Source organism: Hemitrygon akajei, chromosome 12 (assembly GCF_048418815.1).
Source record: "Hemitrygon akajei chromosome 12, sHemAka1.3, whole genome shotgun sequence".
In the NCBI taxonomy this organism is placed as follows: domain Eukaryota; kingdom Metazoa; phylum Chordata; class Chondrichthyes; order Myliobatiformes; family Dasyatidae; genus Hemitrygon; species Hemitrygon akajei.
The window spans coordinates 37,099,649-37,121,349 of NC_133135.1; the positions used below are offsets into that span (position 1 = coordinate 37,099,649).

Genomic DNA, 21,701 nt, shown 5'->3' on the forward strand with positions numbered 1-21,701 from the left:
ACTGCGCCATAGATGGCCGAGGGTTGGGCTTGGGGCAAGCAACCCTATCCCGTAAAAATCCAGCGCCATGGAAATGCCAACATAAATTTCAAAGACCTCATCCCAGGGAGAGGAAGGATACACCAAGAAGTTGGGCTGCACCTAGGGACTTGAAAGACTGGCCCAGGTCAGAAGACTCTTGCCAGTAGGGGTGATGGGGCTTAGGTATGTGAGGTAGGTGACCAAAATTGCACACATCATCCAAATTAGGCCTCACCAACATCTTATACAACTTCAACATTACATCTCAACTCCTGTACTCAATAATTTGATTTATGAAGGCCAGTGGCTGTAAGCTCTCCTTATGACCCTGTGATACCACTTTCAAGAAATTATTGATCTGTATTCCTAGATCCAACCGCCATTTTTCAGCCCATTTTTCCAACTGATCCAGAACCTACTGCAAGACTTGATAGCCTTCCTCACTGTCCACTTTGCACCTGTGGCTAAGAAAATTTTAAATACCTCTGGCAGGGCCCCTGTAATTTCTTCACTAGCCTCCCACAAGGTCCAGGGGCCAGCTTGTCAGGCTCTGGGGCCTACAGTCCATGGCTTTATTACAGTTTTACCTCAGTTCTGTAGATGGTTTCCCAAGTAAATACTGATGCACAAAATCTATTTAAGACCTCAATCTTTCTCAACTCTACGATTCTCTCTTCTGAGATACAAAACATTCTTGGACTAATGAAATCCCTTATGTTTTAATTGTGAAGGGCTCACACACCTGATTGTGTGAGCCCTTCACAAGAAAGCTAATGGCATGCTGGCCTTTATAACAAGAGGAATTGAGTATAGGAGTAAAGAGGTCCTTCTGCAGCTGTACAGGGCCCTGGTGAGACCCCACCTGGAGTATTGTGTGCAGTTTTGGTCTCCAAATTTGAGGAAGGACATTCTTGCTATTGAGGGAGTGCAGCGTAGGTTCACAAGGTTAATTCCCAGAATGGCAGGACTGTCATATGTTGATAGATTGGAGCAACTGGGCTTGTATACACTGGAATTTAGAAGGATGAGAGGGGATCTGATTGAAACATATAAGATTATTAAGAGATTGGACACGCTGGAGGCAGGAAGCATGTTCCCGCTGATGGGTGAGTCCAGAACTAGAGGCCACAGTTTAAGAATAAGGGGTAGGCCATTTAGAACTGAGATGCGGAAAAACTTTTTCACCCAGAGAGTGGTGGATATGTGGAATGCTCTGCCCCAGAAGGCAGTGGAGGCCAAGTCTCTGGATGCTTTCAAGAGAGAGTTAGATAGAGCTCGTATAGATAGTGGGATCAAGGGATATGGGGAGAGGGCAGGAACGGGGTACTGATTGTGTATGATCAGCCATGATCACAGTGAATGGCAGTGCTGGCTAGAAGGGCCGAATGGCCTACTCCTGCACCTACTGTCTATTGTGTACACAACCAACCCATGTCTGAACAGTTATTTTGTCTTTTTCCTCTATGGTGAAGCAGTGATTCCCTGTTTCTCCCTCTACAGTGGCTGTACAAGACAAAAACTAATTTCTGTACGAGGTTGAAGTTAATTGTTTTAACTGTGGGCTTGCATTTTATATAATTGAATGATGTATTTATTTCCTACCTGTGATGTACGTAAATGAATGTTTTGCATGATATGTGTGATGCATTCCTGTAGAATACAGTCAGAATATCAAACGCATCAACATTCCTTATAAATTGATCATGAGGACAAAACAATGCAAAACAAGCTGAAAAAGAAGTCTCAGAGTCTATTGATAACTACAAATCAACAGTGTCAGTGGCGTGAGTGGAAGATTCTCAGAAAAGACATCTGCAATGCAAGCTTTGTTGCATGTGAAATCCTTTCAGTTCTCATACTGATTGCATGGATTTTTAAAAAGTATACCAAATAAAAGATTGAAATTTGTAACAACGGGCCTAAACAAAAAATGCTGTAGAACAAGTAAGCCATTTAACAAACATGTTGCGAAACATACATTAGCAAATCTATTAAAGTAACTGAAGATGTTTTATTTAGCGAAGCAGCACAAAATAAAACAGGACCATTTCTAGATTGTGGAGTGGAACTAGGAATCAAAAATTAGTCAGGTTGTCACCAAGTATGTTGTCTCATTGAAGGACTTGTTTCAGCACGGCAACTTTATCACCTTAGAAGAATACTGCTTGACAATTTTGACCATGCTTTAAATCAATGAGGTAATTCAATTAAAGTTAATAAACACAAAAACTTATTGAATTATAGGATTCATAGTCAAAATTATGATAGTGTCGAAATTGTCCAAGAATTTTTTTCCAAGGGTAGGTTTTAGTTATTTATACTAATTGATTGACATTGATAGGCAAGCTTTGCCTCAAACAACTGAAACTAGCTTACAAAGGGGTCTTGAGTGTGAATGTTCCAAAACCATACCTAGGCATAATAAATAGGAAGGGATATCAGACTGTCCATGTACGCCTACACCAGTATTACGGATTACAAAGCTCATATTGCCCTTTAGCCAGATGCAAAACCACTCTACAGTAAGCTTTTACCTGTTCCAATGTATTTAAGATCTAGTGAAGGAAATGTTAGACAAATTGAAGCAAAATGAAGTTCTCATGAAGATAAGCTAGAGAGGCTTGCCAACTCTTTTCATAGTAAATCAGAAAACACTGTTCAACAACTTCGCAATCACAAGGTGACATTCAATCAAGCAGATGATGAACATACATTGAGATTTGTATGTGACACTTTCAATTATGGATTGAGGGTTATGTAACAGATAATAGTTTAAAAATTGATGAAAAGTGAAGAAAATCAGGTTCAATTTGAGAAGCAGGTATGTGTAATTGATTTTGGAAAGAAAAAAAGTTTCATTTCCCACTGAGTAGACTTTTTTATTGGTCACACATCATTAGCATTTAATCATAATCCTGTTGGCAGTACTACTATCAAGAATGCAAAACTGGAACACACTTGTACCTCAAAGTGATTCAATATAGGAGCTTGAAATGTTGCCAAATCTGAATTGATATGGAGGTACTCTGAAAATAGTAGTGTTTTTCCAGATATAGCAATGGAGATACCCAAGATATAAAAACAGCATTAGTCAAAAATGAATATATAAATAACATTTACAACTATAGACTGAATCAGGGAAATGACTGGATGAAGACATTTAACTGAAGAACAAGACTGTGTTAAATGGGGACACAAACCTCTCATACAAGCATGCTTCAGAAGACAAACTTCGGAAGAGATTCACACTGAACTTTGTCATATCATGAGAAAGAAGGAAATTGAGAAGTTTTGTTTGTTAATCAAGATTATTTTAAAGAGCTAATAAAATCTGCAGAACCAAGCTAATGTAAACACCGTCTGTTTTACTGATGTAGCGAGATGTATAGACAAAGTCATAGAAACATAGAAAACCTACAGCACAATACAAGCCCTTTGGCCCACAAAACTGTGCCAAACTTGTCCTTACCTTAGAAATTGCCTAGGGTTACCCATAGCCCTCTATTTTCCTAAGCTCCATGTACCTATCCAGAAGTCTTTTAAAAGACCCAATCGTTTCCGCCTCCACCACCATTGCCGGCAGCCCATTCCACACTCTCACCACTCTGTGTAAAAAAATGTACCCCTGACATCTCCTCTGTACCTATTCCCAAGCACCTTAAAACTGTGCCCTCTCGTGCTAGACATTTCAGCCCTGGGGAAAAGCCTCTGACCATCCACACGATCAATAAATCACATCATCTTATTTATCAGGTCACCTTTCATCCTCCATCACTGCAAGGAGAAAAGGATGAGTTCTCTCAACCTATTCTCATAAGGCATGGTCCCCAATCCAGGCAACATCCTTGTAAGTCTCCTCTGCACACTTTCTATGGTTTCCACATCCTTCCTGTAGTGAGGCGACCAGAACTGAGCACAGTCTGACCAGGGTCCTATATAGCTGCAAAATTACCTCTCGGCTCTTAAACTCAATCCCATGATTGATGAAGGCCAATGCACCATATGCTTTCTGAACCACAGAGTCAACCTGCATAGCAGCTTTGAGTGTCCTATGGACTCGGATCCCAAGATCCCTCTGATCCTTCACACTGCCAAGAGTCTTACCATTAATATTATATTCTGCCATCATATTTGACCTACCAAAATGAACCACCTCACACCTGTCTGGGTTGAACTCCATCTGCCACTTCTCAGCCCAGTTTTGCATCCTATCAATGTCCTGCTGTAACCTCTGACAGCCCTCCACACTATCCACAACACCTCCAACCTTTGAGTCATCAGCAAATGTACTAACCCATCCCTTCACTTCCTCATCCAGTTAATTTATAAAAATCACAAAAAGTAGTGAATACTGAAACAAAGTACTCATTATGTACCTTTGCTGTCTCCTCCAGTTCCGTACACACTTTTCCACTGTCACACTTGATTGGTCCTATTCTCTCACGTTTTATCCTCCTGCTCTTCACATACTTGTAGAATGCCTTGGGGTTTTCCTTAATCCTGTCCTCCAAGGCCTTCTCATGGCTCCTCTGTCTCTCCTAACTTCTTTCCTAAGCTCTTTCTTGCTAGCCTTATAATCTTCTAGATCTCTATCATTACCTACTTTTTTGAACCTTTCATAAGCTCTTCTTTTCTTCTTGACTAGATTTACAACAGCCCTTGTGCACCACGAATCTCGTATCGTACCATCCTTTCCATGTCTCATTGGAACATACCTACTCAGAACCCCACGCAAATATCCCCTGAACATTCACCACATTACTTCAGTACATTTCCCTAAGAACATTTGTTTCCAATTTATGCTTCCAAGTACCTGCCCGATAGCCTCATAGTTCCCCTTACTCTAATTAAACATTTCCCTAACTTGTCTGTTCCTATCCCTCTCCAATGCTATGATAAAGGAGATAGAAATGTGATCACTATCTCCAAAATGCACTCCTACTGAGAGATCTGTCACCTCACCAGGTTCATTTCCCAGTATCAGATCAAGTACAGTCTCGCCTCTTGTAGGCATATCTACATATTGCATCAAGAAACCTTCCTGAACACACCTAACAAACTCCATCCATCTAAACCCCTTGCTCCAGGGAGTTGCCAATCAATATTTGGGAGATTAAAATCTCCCACTACGACAACCCTGTTACTATTACACCTTTCCAGAATCCATCTCCCTATCTGCTTCTCAATGTCCCTGGTACTATTAGGTGGTCTATAAGAAACACCCAGTAGAGTTATTGACCCCTTCCTGTTCCTAACTTCCACCCACAGAGATTCCGTAAACAATCCTTCCGTGTCTTCCTCCTTTTCAGCAGCCGTGACACTATCTCTGATCAGCAGTGCCACACCCCCACCTCTTTTGCCTCCCTCCCTGTCCTTTCTGAAACATCTAAGGCTTGGTACTGAAATAAACCATTCCTGTCCCTGAGCCATGCAAGTGTCTGTAATGACCACAACATCATAGCTCCAAGTATTGATCCATGCTCTAAGCTCATCCGCTTTGTTTCATAATACTCCTTGCATTAAAATAGACACATCTCAAACCATCGGTCTGAGTGCATCCCTTCTCTATCACCTGCCTATCCTCCCTCTCGCACTATCTCCAAGCTTTCTCTATTTGTGAGCCAACTACCTCTTCCTCCGTCTCTTCAGTTCAGTTCCCACCCCCCGGCAATCCTCTCCCCAATAGCCTTAGCAAACCTCCCTACCAGGACAATGGTCCCCCTGGGTACAGCCAGTCCTTTTTGTACAGGTTACTCCTGTCCCAAAAGAGGTCCCAATGATCCAGAAACCTGAACCCCTGCCCCAAGTCCATGGAAGGGAGGCTGGTTTCCATGATGTACTGAGCTGTGTCCACAACTCTGCAATTTCTTGTAGTCTTGGTCAGAACAGTTGCAGTATCAAGCTATTATGCATGCAGATAGGATGCTTTCTGTAGTGTATTGATAAAAATGTATTATTGTTGACAACGTCATGCCAAATTTATTTAGCCTCCTGAGGAAGTAAAGCTTGTTGAGCTTTCATGGCCGTGGGATCTCTGTGGCTGTACCAGGACACACGATGTTCACCCCAGAAGCTGTCAACCTCAGCACCACTGTGTTTCCCAGGTGCATGTTATTCCTCTTCCTGAAGCTGATGGTCAGCCCTTCTGTTTGGCTGACATGAGAGAATGGGTGTTGTCACTACACCATGTTACTATGCTTTTCATTTCCTTCTTGTACGTTATCATCTGCAAATTTGCAGATGGAGTTAAAGCAGAGATTAGCTGTGCAATCATGAGTTGTATAGGAATTAGAGTAGGAGCCTGCAGATGCAACCTTACGGGGCACCAGTGTTGAGAATAATCATAATTGTAGTGTTGCTGTCTATCCTTACTGATTATGGTCTGTTGATTAGGAAGCCAAGATGAGTTCCATGATGAGTCATTGACTCCCAGGTCTTGGAGTTTGGTGATGAGTTTACTTGGAATTATGGTATTGAAGGAGGATCTCTTGTCAATAAACAATAGTTTATAGTTTTGTTCACTTCTACTGGAGTACTTAATAAATCAAAGAAAAGAACACAGACCTATTTCATCATTTTGTCCAGTATCAAGTGATGTGCTTGAGAAGAATCTGAGAATTGGCAAAGAAGCAAGGAAGAAATGTGTTACAAGATTCTCAGTTTAACAATGAGCTAAACTTTTAACACAATATTCCACCCTTTACATTCCTGTTGTTACTAATACTTGGATAAGTCAGAATATTTGGTTCAGTCAGGTCATGGAATGGTTACAGCATAGCAGGCCATTTGGCTCAGCACATCTGTGCAAGCTCTCAGAGTATCTATTACTTCATAGACTGCATTGCCTTCAAAATTTTCCTCCATCATTATTCTCCCTTGAAGCCTCAACGAAAGCTGCCTCCACAATCAGCCAGCTGTGCATTCCTGGTGCTGAACAAATTGCACCTCAAAAGCTTCTCTTTATAACCCTCTTAATTCTCTTCCCTTTTTTAAAAAAAACACGTGACCTCCAGTCCTCAACTCCTCCACTAAGGTGAATATCCTCACATATTCTGATCTGTGCAGGTTCCACAACATCTTATATGCAAAATCTCTCAGCCTCTCACTTCCAAAGGATCTGTCTGTGTTATATTATAGCAAGCTTTCACGCCAGGAACCACTCTTGTAATTTATTTCTGGACCCACTCTCAATCTTTCACACCCTTGTGATGATCAAAATTGCACATGGGCATTTGAGAGCCAATCAGTGTTCTATAAACCATCAGCTGAATTCCTTGCTTTGATACTTTATCTTGATAAACCTCAGAATTGCCTATGCCTTGTTTTCTCAACTTACCTTGCCACTTTCTACAACTTGTGTACCCATATCCCCAGGTCCCTTTCCTCCTGCATCCCTTTTAGAATGGCACCCTCCATTCCATTTTGTTCCCCTTTATTCTTTCTACTGAAAGCCTTCACTTCACATCTGACCTTGAGTGCACTCTGTGGGAAGTCTGTATATTGTCTCTGTGTTTCAGTTTCCTTCCACATCTCAAAGACACGAGAACTGTGAGAGACACGAGTGTTGTGAGATTAATTCATTAATTTATTGAGATACAGCACCGAATGTACCTTAAAAGCCCTGTTAGCCAAGCCGCACAGCAAATCCCCATTTAATCTGAGCCTAATCACAAGACAATTTACAATGACCTGTCAACTTACCAACTGGTATGTCTTTGGACTGTGGGGGGAAACCGGAGCACCTAGAGGAACCCCACATGGTTACACGGGAATGTATAAACTCCTTACAGGCAGTGATGGGAATTGAACACAGGTTGGCTGTACTGTAAAGCATTGTGCTAACCACTATGCTACCGTGTAGCCCCCAGTTATTCACTGTAAGTTGCTAATAATGTATAGGCGAGTGTATAATCTGGAGGAATTGATGAGAAAGCAGGGAAAATTAAACAAAGTATAAAGACGGGGGGCGGGGTGTTGTACTTGATGCACTGAAAAGCTGTTCCCATGCCACATTTGGTTGTTATTTGGCTCCTGTCAAAAGCATTCTCAAAGCCCATGTGCGTTACTGTTGCCAACTGCTACCTTAAATTGGTTAACACTTGTGCCCACTTGGGTTTGCCTCAATGCAATTACCTCCAGGTGTTTATTAATCTTATCCTTTATTGATGTTTCAAATTGCTTTCTCGCTACCAAGGTTTAAGCTGACCTGCCAATAGTTGCTGAACTTATCCCTATGGTTCTTTTTCGAAGAAAAAAATCACATTTGTTACTCTCCAGCCCTCAGATTCAATCCATTCACCAAGAATATTGGAAGATTTAAGGTCAATATTCCCATGGTTTCCCTCAGAATTCTAATATGTATCTCATAGATTTCTTTAAATTTAAACTAACTTTTCTATGCCTCCATGCTATCATATTTTAAACATGTCCAACATCTCAACCATCATCTCCTTCACTACTATTTCAAAAAAATCCTCCTTATGAAGACAGATGTAAAGTACTAATTAGGTACCTGAACAATGCCCTCAACACCTATGTTCAAGTGTTTATTTTTGTCCTCAGTGGGCCAAAATTCCACATGCCCCAACCTTTTTCTAGATTTATACCAAAAGAATTTTGATTCCATTTATTTTGGCAGCTACTATCTTTTCTTACACCATCTTTGACTCTTATTTTAAGAGGCGTACGGGAATGAACTAGATCATCTGACTGAGTGGTGTCACAACAACAACGCACTCAATTAACAGTAAGACCAAGGAATTGGTAGTGGACTTCAGAAAGGGGAAGTTGGGAGAAAATCAACCAGTCAGTTAAAAGGATAAGCAGTTTCCTTTCAGCGTCTCAGCAGATCTATCCTGGGACCAACATATTGATGTAATCTTGAAAAAGGCACATGAACAGCTACATTTCATTAGGAATTTGAGGAAATATGGCACACAAGTTTCTACAGTTATAGAGTGGAGAGCATTCTGGTTGGGCGCATCACCACCTGGTATGGAGGCTCCTATGCAGAAGATCAAATAAAAGCTGCAGAGAGTTGCAGGCTAAGCCAGGTCCATCACAGACACTCATCTCCCGACGACTGAGGCCATCTTCAATAGGCGGTGCCTCATGAAGGCAAAATCCATCTTGAGGTACCTTCACCATCCACAACATGCTCTCTTCTCATTACTACCATCAGGGAGGAGATAAGATGCCTGAAGATGCTCAAGCAATGTTTTTAGAATAGCTTCTTCCCCCACCCCTCCCACCAACAGATTTAGTAATGTTCCAGGAATACTACCTCACCCTGCAATCCAACATTTTTCCTATGCAGCCTTATTTTGTTTTCTTTTCCACTATATCTCTTTTCATCGACCAAGGAGTTGTGGATTTGTTTTTCTTCCTTTGCTTCTCAAGGGAATATGCTTAAACTCTACCTGAACCATTTTTTCCTGCAGGCCTGTCAACTTTGGTTTCCAATTTTCCTGAGCCAGTTCTAAGTTAATCTCACTGAAACTAGTCTCTCTCCAATTAAATCCTGAAGGAAGAGTGGGAAAGAGGCAGTTGAGTTAGAAGCAAAGTTATACTCAAGTGCTGGAAAGAAGCAATTGAGACGCAAACATTTGTGTGGAGACGCTAGAGACTGCAGTTGCTGTAATTTGGAGCTACAAACAACCTGCTGGAGGAACTCACCATGTTTAAGCAGCACCATTGGGAGGAAAGCGATCTATGTTCTGGGTCAAGGTACTGCATCAGGACCAAACATTAATATATGTGTTTTGACACCACCTGACAAATATGAAACTTGGAAATGTTTTGCAAGAGTATAAAGAGCCAAGATCAAATGTTTATGTAGTTCATATATAATGTATTTAATGTTTCAGTAATATTTGAGTAAATTGTAGATGTACTGTTTGATTAAGCAATCTTTGTTGTTTATATAATTCACTGTGGATAAGATGTCGAAGTATGTGAATAACATAAGCCATGCTACCATTTCATACATGCATACCTTGGTAGAAGTGAAAATGAATAGTACACATTTATTACCAGCTCTCTGGTAGTTTTCTTTTAATTAGTTTTTGAAATTTTGAAACATAACAGTGGTGATGAGTAAGTTTTAAAATGAACCCAAGATGATAACTTGCCCGTGGAAACATAGCGAGATATTAGAATTTTTTTTTAAAGTGCAGCACACTTTCTTCGCAAGAGGAGAGAAACGGTCAAGTAAAAAAAAGTCATTACAGGCAGAAAACAGATGAGTTCATGGGTTTATAAACAGTGAGTTCCAGCAGAAATGGCTGGGTACATCGACAAGATGAACGTTCAAATGAACAAAAGTTTAACTGGGTGATGTATACTGGGCGAATTGTACAGTATTTTGAAGCAAATGAAATACTCAATGCAAAGCACGTGCAGTTTTGCTGAGTGCAATATGTGGAAATGCATAGAGTTTACTTTGAAGTTTGACTGCTCCAACCAAACCAGCAGAAATGACCTTTGATGAAATCATGAAAGTAATGCAAGAGCAATTGGAACTGAAACCAGTGTTGATTACAGAACACTTTGAATAATATTGCAGATATAATGTTTGACCACAACACAGGCACCCCTCAGGGCTGTGTACTAAGCCCCCTCCTATACTCTCTGTACACCCATGACTGTGTCCTCACCCACAGCTCCAATCTGCTAATTAAATTTGCTGACGATACCGATTAGCCTAATTTCAAATAATAATGAGGCAGCCTACAGAGAAGAAGTCATCACCCTGACACAGTGGTGTCCAGAAAACAACCTCTCCCTCAATGTCACAAAAATAAATGAGCTGGTTGTGGACTACAGGAGGAATGGAGACAGGCTAACCCCTATTGACATCAATGGATCTGGGGCTCAGAGGGTGAACAGCTTTAAGTACCTCGGCATACACATCACCGAGGATCTCACATGGTCTGTACCTACTGGCTGGGTGGTGAAAACAGCACAACAGCACCTCTTTCACCTCAGATGGTTGAGTAAGTTTGGTATAGGCCCCTCAAATCCTAAGAACTTTCTACAGGGGCACAACTGAGAGCATCCTGACTGGCTGCATCACTGCCTGGTATGGGAACTGTACTTCCCTCAATTGCAGGACTCTGCAGGGAGTGGTGTGAACAGCCCAGTGCATCTGTAGATCTGAACTTCCCACTATTGAGGACATTTACAAAGACAGGTGTGTAAAAAGGGCCTGAAAGATCATTGTGGACTCGAGTCACCCCAACCACAAACTGTTCCAGCTGCTACCATCCAGGAAACTGTACTGCAACTCCAACAGGCTCCAGGACAGCTTCTTCCACCAGGCCCTAAGACTGATTAATTCATGCTGATACAATTGTATTTCTATGTTTTATTGAATGTCTTGTTGTGCATACTGTTTATTACAAATTACTATGAATTGCACATTGCACATTTAGACAGAGATGTAAAGATTTCTACTCCTCATGTATATGAAGGATGTAAGTAATAAAGTCAATTCAATTCATTGATTAAGCTTTGCTGTTTTCACAATTTATGATGGGTTCTATATAAAAGTATTTGAATGGCATTCATCATTATGCACTACATCATAAGTGTGCACTTCGCTAAAAGTAAAAACAAAGAGTACATGTTTATTCCTGGCTCTCCTGACTTTCCTTTCGATTAGTTTTTGGAGTTTCAAAACAACAATACAATTCCCGCAAGGGATAATCAAAAGTAAAATACTTGTGAATATTTGCATTCTAGATGTTGATACAGTCGAAATTTCAAAAGTGAAAACTGAGGTGGGAATGGATATACTGACAATTTCCTGAACTCCTTTGAGTCACTCCAGGAGATTAAAATAAAACTCTACAGCAAGGTTAAATGTGTAAATATTGTGAAAACATGAATGGGAAACTATTGTACTGTATGTGAATCAATGATATAATATATCAAATGTAAGTTTGCATGTATGGTGCCGTTATAGAGCTGAATTTACTCAGCTCTCGGTGCACTGCACATGAATTACTTTGTTGTCTGCTGCTGCGAGGTTGTAGCTCTATGTTTACTTGTTACTAAAATACATGCGCTGTGTCCACACGGATGAGCACAAATTATTCTAGCCCTGGGTATGAAGAGGGAACACAGAGAAAACAAAGACATGGAAGCAAATCAGAGTCCGCAGAAATTAATATTTCTTTTTTACGATTTTGGAATCCATCAACACGTTTACAAACGTATTCAATAACAGACTCACTCTTGATCCCACAATGCTTCATGCAATCAAAGTCAGAAGTACATTTACCTGCTACAAAATTTCAACATTTTTGTAGTACAACCAACAATAAAATCAAAAAGAGTTTATCCAGTTCTGAAGCTGAATCCTGTAACACTCAAAATTACATTTTAAACAATTTTCAAACAACTGGCATATCATTTTGTCATGGAGTTAGGTACAATTAGAGCATTTACTGGGAATTCAAAGGGAGGGTTCAGTATTGCTTTACTTTTACCAGTCTTAGAATATTGCTGTCTAAAGCCCATCTTCTGCTCCGTTAAAAGCTTCAAAGTGGTCAAATGTAAAAATCAGGGGCAACTTCAAATCCTCAGTCATTTTAATTATCAATATCCTACCAGAGTCACTACTTTTATTAATGACTTCCAAAAGTTCCTTAGTTCATTTATAGTTCAGCAAGTTCACTCATCACCGATAATAAAAATTCAATTATGCATAAAGCTCTGAATTCATTAACTTTGGACGTCCTCCTATTTATCCAATTCTTCACAATCTTCTTGTTAAACAGCCCCTTGGGATTCAGGATGATTTATTTTCATTGTGGCTTTGTGGTTTCTGTTGTAACAGATTGAGGCCAGTGTGGGAAATCGAGACACATCCACGGATGGAACAAGCGATATTGGATGAGGCAGGAAAGTCAGTAGCTTGTGAGGTGATGCATTCCTTCTGATACTTGTACACAATTCTTGTGCAGATGTTCCTGAAGTTCTGAATCCTGCCTGTTCCCACTGCATAGTGAGCGGTCATGAGCCAGAGACTCCTGGGTGTTGCACTTCCTCCAGGAAGCGTTGAGCACACCCTTAGATCTTACTTTTTTCTACCTGGCAGCCTCCTCTCATGACAGAGCTCAGAACAGAGTATGATTCAGGATGCAGACATGTGAAATATATGGCCTGCTTAACTGAGAAGTCGGACCTCAGTGTTTGGAGTGTGACTGGAAAGATGTCAATATTGCTTCCTTTATCCTTGCAGTGAATTTAGAGGATTTCCAGGAGATTGTATTGGTGTTATTTTTCCAGTGCATTGAAGGTTCCTGGTGTAGATATACTGTTCTAAAAGCAATGCAGGAATAGAGGAACCTAGTGCTATATGCAGACAAAGCTTTTAAAGTGGGGCAGATTGAGAGAGTAGCTATTAAGTAATACATAGTTCTGGGCTTTATCTATGGAGACACTGAGTATGTACATAATTATGCAGAACCTTTATTAAAAGCTTCAACTAAGGTGTTCAATTCTAGTTGCCCATTATGAAAAGGATACGTGGGTATGGGAGAAGGTTCAATAAAGAGTTATGAGAACGGTTCCTGAGATAAGGGACTGCGATGACGAGGGCAGATCGTCAGAGAGGCTAAGAGTGCTTTCATAGAGTCATCAATTTTGTGAGCACAGGAACAGGCCCTTTCCCCTCAACAGAACCATGCTGATCATTTTACTCAATCCTATTTCCCACCATCAAGTCTGTATCCTTCACCTTGCCCATCTAGGTAGCGTTTCAAGTTTCTCCTAAATGCAGTGATTGTTTCCAATTCCACTACCTCCTCTGGAAATGGGGTCCAGATACCAACTACTCTGCAAATAAAAGCTCTTTTCTTGTCAAATTCTCTTTAAAACTCATTTTAAACTTAGGCTCTTTTGCTTTAAACAACCCCAACTTGAAAAGAAAGCGGAGGGGAGATATGATAGTACTACATAAATTGCTGAGAGTATAAAGTAACGGGTAGCTGACTGCTTGGTAGAAAGGTCAAGGAAAAAAGGTCACTGCTATAAAGAAATAGAGAAGAGAATCAACAGTGAGATGAAGACAGACTTTGTCACAGCACGTGGTTGGAATTTGGAATGTGCATCCTGCTGATGTGGATTAAAGAGGGAATTGAATAATGACAAGGAAAAAATGCGGCTGGGGAAAGACGCCAAACTTGTGCTCTAGAAGAGAGATACTCTGGATGTGATGGGCTGAACGACCTTCTGTGCCATGGTTGTTGAGTGATTGAATGACCAGCTACACAAGTACTGTGGCTGCAAAGCATGTGATGAGTTCTTACTGTTTTTTATTGTTCCTGAGCTCCTCAGTTCCTAAGTTCTTACTGTAAAAACTATTTTTTTTTAATATATAAAATCAATCTCAAAGCTTATCAAGAGTGCAATGAAATACCGTCAACTTGCCCGGATGACTATTGGTGCAATAACATGTGAGAATCTTGTCACCAAACAAGTTGAGACAACCTGCTCAAGTTGTATTTGGTACCCAGCCCTGCATATTCGTCCTTCTCATCACCAGCACGCCCAAGCTTCCATATGTACCACCTGTAAAGTGGAACAACCTCCCAAGCTTCCTCAACATTTTTCAAACTCACAGCCTCTACCACACTGAAGAACAAATGCAGGAGGTGGTGAAAGTCAGCATGTGTAAATACAGTGTCACACACTCAACATTGGATGCAAATCCCTTATTAACACCTCCCTGGGAGCACCTTTGCCAAACACACTGCAGATGATTAAGGAAGTGTCCATCCCCACCTTTTCAATGGCTATTAGAAATGGACAATTCTTATAAATTCTGCTTTGTAAGTGAATTAAATAAAAATGTATCACTTTATTGCATGTTTCAGTGAATTATTTTTCTACTTTGTTCAAATAGTCTGATATTTCTGAACTATAAAGCTAAAAGGAATTGTGTGGCATCCATTAGTCTCGCGAGACCATGGATCTGTGCCCTCTCCAGGGCACAGGCCTGACAAGGTTGTATGGAAGACCGGCAGCTGCCCATGCAGCAAGTCTCCCCTCTCCACGCCACTGATGTTGTCCACAGCTCGGCACCAGTGTCGTCACAGGAGTTGCCAGAACGAGGCTGGAGGCAACGTTGGACTGCCTTAGGGACTCCAGCTCCGGATTTGTCCTTAGGGTTAACTTTAGTGGTGAACATATAGAAAAAATACATGTAATTTTTAGAAACAGTGATTTTAATGAAGCTGTGATTATATATGGCCATAACTACATTTATGAGAAGTAACACACACAAAATGCTGGAGGAACTCAGCAGCTCAGGCAGCATCGATGGAAAGGAATAAAGAGTTAACGTTTCAGGCTGCGATCTTTTATCAGTTCCTAAAAATTACTAGATGTTCCAACAGAGTATGAGGAAGCACAATTCATTTGACTAGAATTCTAAATTTAAGTGTAAATGTAGAACTCATTGCAACAGCATATATTTAAGGCTCTTTCAGTGACAAAGAAATATAAAGAAGAGTGAGACAGTCAAGAGACTGCAAGAGTGAGAACGATGGGGAGATAGATAAGGTAAAATTAGGAGTTATAGTTAATTGTAAAATTCATTGTGTGGGAGTAAGAGCTTCCAAGATGCCCTGTAAACAGATCAACAATTCCTTTACAAAGATGTATTTGTTTTCTTGCAAAAGCAATGAATTAATAAATGTCCTCCAGATTTAACACAGCCCAGCTGTAATGTTTACAGTTCTCTCACTGACTTGCTTTCATTGTTAGACGCACTTTATTCAACAATTCTCTTCACACATTTAAACATTAATTAAATTCTTCATCAGTTCTCAATCACAATATTTTCCATCACTGATGTAATATCTGTACCGGATGAAAAACAACCACCCACCCTAATTCCAGCTTCCAATGCTTGGTCTATAGTCCTGAAGGTTATAGCTCCTCAAGAACATATCCATATATCTTCTACCTCTTCCAGACTTCCATGCAGTGAATTTCAGAGGACTAGCATTATCTGGATTCAAACATTCTTCCTTGTTGCAAATATCTTAAGGCTATGGACCTGTTGTTTTTCCTCTCCACATACTATTGTTAGTAATAAAGTCAAACACATATTGTTCATCATGTCCATGTCAACTATCAAATTCACCAGCATTTGTTCCACAGCTTCCTATGCCTTATGAAGTTAAGATACTTCTTTATTATGAGAACCTCTGCCACCATGTCCTCAGACAATGCAAGCTAGATTTCAACAAATCACTGGGTGGAAAAAGTCTTCCTTGGATCTCCTCTAACCCTCTAATTTCTCACTTTAAAACTTTTGCTCTATGGTTTTGAATGTCTCTGTAAAGAAGAAAAAGTTTGCTTTGTGTCATTCCCCTATTCTAGTTAGGAGAATCACAAGTCTAAAACCCCCAGTTAAAACTCTTAATCAGTTTCCTTTTCGAAGAAAACCATCCCATGGCATCTAATCTTTATTTATAGTCAGACTTTCCCAGTCCTGGCAGCCTCTATACCCTTGTCAATGCAACGACATCATTCCTGTAATGTGATTGCCATAATTGTATATAATCATTAATCTGTGGACTACCAATTGTTGTATCCCTTTCTAGTATAGCACTCTGATCACACACTCTGTGCTTCATTTAATAAAGAAAGCATTCTATATGCCTTTGTAGCTATCATATCAATTTGTCTTGAGATATTTACGATCTTTGGACATTCCACAGTCTATTTGTTCCTGCATTATATTCCATATTCTCTTGTTTATTCTATATTCCCTTTTAAATTGTAGCACCTTCCCACTACATTACCTCATACTTACCTGACTCAAATCCCATTTACCTCTACTCTTCCTAAATGATTAAACCATTTACAGTCTGCTGTAATCCAGAGTTTTATTCCACTATGTCAACCACATCAATCATCTACAGACTTCTTTACTGTACTGCATTCATTAGGATGCTTTCATTTACTGATATGCTCTGCTCCTTATTTTCATTTTTCACTGATTAATTTCTTACATTTCATCCTTTTTATTTCACCTTTCTTCACAATTACCTATTCTAATTGCATCAGTTGTTCTATTTCAATCTTTATCTTCATGGTCAGATAATACGCTTTGCTGCTCTACAGCGGTTCATACTCAATGCTATTGCTCTCTCCATTATTTTACCAGTAATATTAATCCATATGAATTAATGGCTACAATAAAATGGCAGAAAGTGGACTGTCGCATTAACATACTAAGTTTTCACATATTAACTCTGGCAGTGATAGCATTTAGATCACATGTTATTTTTTCTTTCTGCTTCTATCTACACCAAAACCTGCCCTCTTGTTTTACTGGATTTTGATTTAGATTATTTTTCTATCCACACTCTTTAATGATATCCACAGTTGTTTCTCTGATTCTTTCCTTGTTTTCTCCTCCTGAAGATTTCATGTTGTAATTTACTGTTCTTTCTTCCTTGTTTCTGGTCCTTGGACTCTCAGTTTCCAGCTGACTGTGCTAAGGCACCAATTCTTCCTTTTGTTGTTAAGAATCATACTGAAGCCTCACTCTTTCTTTTATATACTGAACAACTTAGACAAAAATGCCACATTAAGAGAAAAAGAATGCCAACATACAAATAATGGGAAAATTCTGAATGTGTGATGAAAATAGAAAATGACTGATCCATATACTCATGAAGCTAGACTGGATGACCCTAAATAAAGTGTGTGCTGAGTTCATGATGCACCACAAGACATAAAAATCTTGTTTTTTTTTTAGTTCACTATCATGATTACAGCTCCAGCAATGACAATTCAACTGTTTATCACCTTGCATGCATCTACAAAGCTAAATTTCAATGCTGGCATATTACCAATAATTACTTGCTCCCTCGTCTCCAGTTAACCCTATCCTTAAGCCTTCCTCTGACAGATTGCTGACTGCTGAGAACCCAAGAATTGCATAAAACACAACATTAAATAATCTGGGTGTATGTTTAACCACCAGTTTAAATACTGGTACTGCAAATCTTGTAGGTTACCTTACTGCTGGGATCAACATGCAATATTAGGTATGAATAACCAGTGGGAAAGGACTGTACAGTTGCCAGCCAATTCATACAACACCTGTAAACTGAGGTTACCTCTAAATTTTACTCCAGTCTAATTGTAAAGACCTTAACGTGGCTCCCTATAGACAGGGGCTAATTCACACGATGCCTAAGGCACTAGCACATTTGGTGAAACCCTGCTAGAAATGACAAAATCTGCAGGAAATCCAATTTCATTTTTGTAAAAGATTTTGGTTGAAACAAAAGTGGAACTGCTCCTCTCTAGCATGGATACTGAGGATAGTTTCATCTCAGTATTGCTCCAAAAACTAATGCAGCAGCAAGCAGGGCCACAAACAACTGTAGCCTGTGGTGGAAGCTTAGGCTTCTCGTGATAACTACCAGGGCTTGAAAGGACTTTGCATCTTCAGATTATCAGGAATCAGGCTGAGTTTGCATGGATGCAGTGGCAGAGGCTCAATGAAGCTCAAATTGGCTGTCCCTCTTTTCCTCTATAAAGAAATATTCTCCTGCACCTCCTCAATGCAACAGAGAACATAGAACGGTATTGCACAGTACAGGCCCTTTAGCCCACAATCTTCTGTGACCTTCTCCAAGATCAATCTAACACTTCCTTCGCTCATAGCTCTCTATTTTTCCTTCAGTTTTGAGCCCATTGTTCAAGAAAAGATGTGCTGGCATTGGAGAAGGTCCAGAGGAGGTTCACAAGACTGATTCTGGGAAAGAAAAGGTTAACATATGAAGAGTGTTTGATTGGTCTGGGCCTGTACTTACTGGAATTTAGAATGGTGGGTGGGGGGAGGGCAGGAGGAATCTCATCGAAGCCTATCGAACATTGAAAGGCCGGGATAGAGTTGATGCGGAGAAGGTGTTTCCTATAGTGGAGGAGTCTAGGAACAGAAGGTACAGCCTCAGAATAGTGGAATCCATTTAGAACACAGATGAAGAGGAATTTCTTTAGGCAGTGAGTAGTGAATATGTAGAATTCATTGCCACAGATGGCTGTAGAGGCCATATCATTGGATATATCTAAAGCGGAGGCTGATAATTTCTTGATTAGTCAGGGTGTCAAAGTTCACGGGAAGAAAGCATGAGAATAGGGTTGAGAGGAATAATAAATCAGCCAGGATGGAATGGTGGAGCAAATTTGACAAGCTGAATGGCCTAATTCTACTCCTATGTCTTATGGTCTTATCTTGTACACCTCTATTAAGTCACCTATCATTGTCGTTTGCCCCAAAGGGAAAAGCCCTAACAAACTCAAGCTATCCTCACAAGACATGCCCTCTAGTTCAGACAGCATCCTGGTAAATCTCCTCTGCACCCTCTCTACAGCTTCAACGTCCTTCAGGGGATCATAACTGAATGCAATACTCCAAGTGGGTTTGAACCAAGGTTTTTACAGAGCTACACATTACCTCATAGCTGCTGAACTCAATCTCCTAAAGAGGGCCAACATACCATAGCCTTCTTAAGAACCCTATCAGCTTGTCAAGCAGCTTTGCAAAAGTTCAGTACAAATTCAGCCACTTTGCTAATGAACCTTTTGCACTATTTATTTTTATATCATTTATAGTAATTTTTTTTAAAAACCTTGCACTGTACTATTGCCATAAATAAATATTGCAGCTTATGTCAGTGATAATGTATCTAATTTTGATTCTGAATGTGGCTAGCTCCAGTCTAGAAAGATCCCAAGACAAGAAAACTCATGGTCACCGTCCAAAATAGCACTGCTACAGTTCTATGAGTAGAAAAGAGGTTGAAAATGAGTATTTCCTTTCTGGAGACAAATTCTCTGAAATATTACTCAAGGAAAACTACTGTCTACATACACTAAAGGGCCTCCAGCTAGTTGCTTTTATCCTTCTCTTTCTCTTCCGCCTATTCTGGCTAATCATCCTATTAAAATTGCTTTCCTCCTTTACATCCATCTGGTAAGAAAAGATTATTTAATCCTCGCCCATAATATTTCTAGAAGACTTTATAAGCTTTTAAACACATATTCCCAAATCACAACCTTGAACAATTAATTGTCTCCCTACCAATCAAGTCATTCAGAGTCTTAGAAAGAATGCCAGTTACCAGGAAACAAGGAGGTGGGGTTGAGTGTTGCAAACAAATGTGGCTGAGTGTTGCAATTTTGGTATGAATTTAGCAGCAGATCAAGAATTGCCCAGGACCTCCTCTTGTGCCATGATAAGGCCACCCTCAGGAAGGATGAGCAACACTTTAGATTTTGTCTGGGTAGCCTCCAACATGTCACGAATATTAATTTCTCCTTCCAGTTAAAAAAATTAACCCCCCCCCCCCCCCATTCCTTATTCTGGCCTCTTGTCATCTGTCTGTTATACCACCCTACACCTCCGCCTTCCCTTTCTCCAATGGTACACTCTCCTCCTTTATCAGATCCCTTCCACTCCAGCCCTTTACCTTTCCTACCCACCTGGCTTCACCTATCACTTTCTAGCTATCCTACTTCCCCTCCCCTCCCCTCACCTTTTTTTAAAAATGCTGGCATCTTCCCCTTTCCTTTCCAATCCTGAAGTGTCTCAGCCCAAAATGTTGACTGTGTACATTTCCATAGAAGCTGCCTGACCTGCTGAGTTGCTCCAGCATCTCGTGTGGATTGCTCTAATTGTCTGCCAACTAATCTCGAAATTCGACTCCCAGTAAAAATGCATATTTGAGATTCATCAAGGAATTGAAAATCAACACCCATGATGTTGAAATAACTGGTGATATGCCATGCAATTTCATTACCACCATTCCTTAAAAAGATAACTAAAATGGTAACAACCCTTGTAAATAGCTCTTGTAATAACTCCTTGTAAACAAAGGTAGGGAGTACAAGGAGAAAGATTTGATATTCCTTTTAAAAAGTGTGCAAGATAAAGGATAAACAATTTTCTTTGGGAATCAGTTAGATGTATAGCACTGGAATATTTCCATTGGAGCAGGGAAAGCTATGGCGAAGGATGAACATGAGGAAGAAAGACTTGATTGACATATTTGCATCACTAATTGGCTAATTTAATTGATACTGTGATGAAGAGATTAGAAAAAATATCTTTCAAATTGTGTGAACACAGCCTTTTATTAGAGAAATTAAGGCACACAATTATATCCTTTAAGACAGGGAATATGGATAAGTTTTAAAAGCAGGGCAACAAGTTTTTCTCTCCCAATTACACAAAATAGTAATACATGATGCAATCAAACACTTACTGCCGAAGCAAGGCAAAGCCCAAGCCATTTCTGAATGAATGCATACAGGAGTTTTGAACTTTTATTTTATTTAGGGATACAGCACTGTAACAGGCCCTTCCGGCTCAACATCTCATGCTGACCACTGACATCCATATGACCAATTAACCAAGTAACCTGAATGCCTTTGGGTTGTGGGAGGAAACTGGAGCATGTGCTGGAAACCTATGTGGTCACAGGGGAACGTACAAAACCCTTTCAGATAGTGATGCATTTGAAGCAGGGTCACTGGCGCTGTAAGAGTGTTATGCTAACCGCTACACTCCCATGCCAGTTCCTCACCACTTCCTCCATAACTATGACAACCATCATGGCTTCTTCTTGCAGTTACTCACATTT

At 40.1% G+C, this 21,701-nt stretch overlaps 1 protein-coding gene across 1 annotated transcript in view; it reads right to left on the reverse strand.

Moving 5' to 3' along the window:
- The window catches only part of slc6a9 (solute carrier family 6 member 9), a 257,010-nt gene that overhangs the window by 224,148 nt on the left and 11,161 nt on the right, over window positions 1-21,701 (reverse strand). The gene's annotated exons all lie outside the window — the stretch shown is intronic.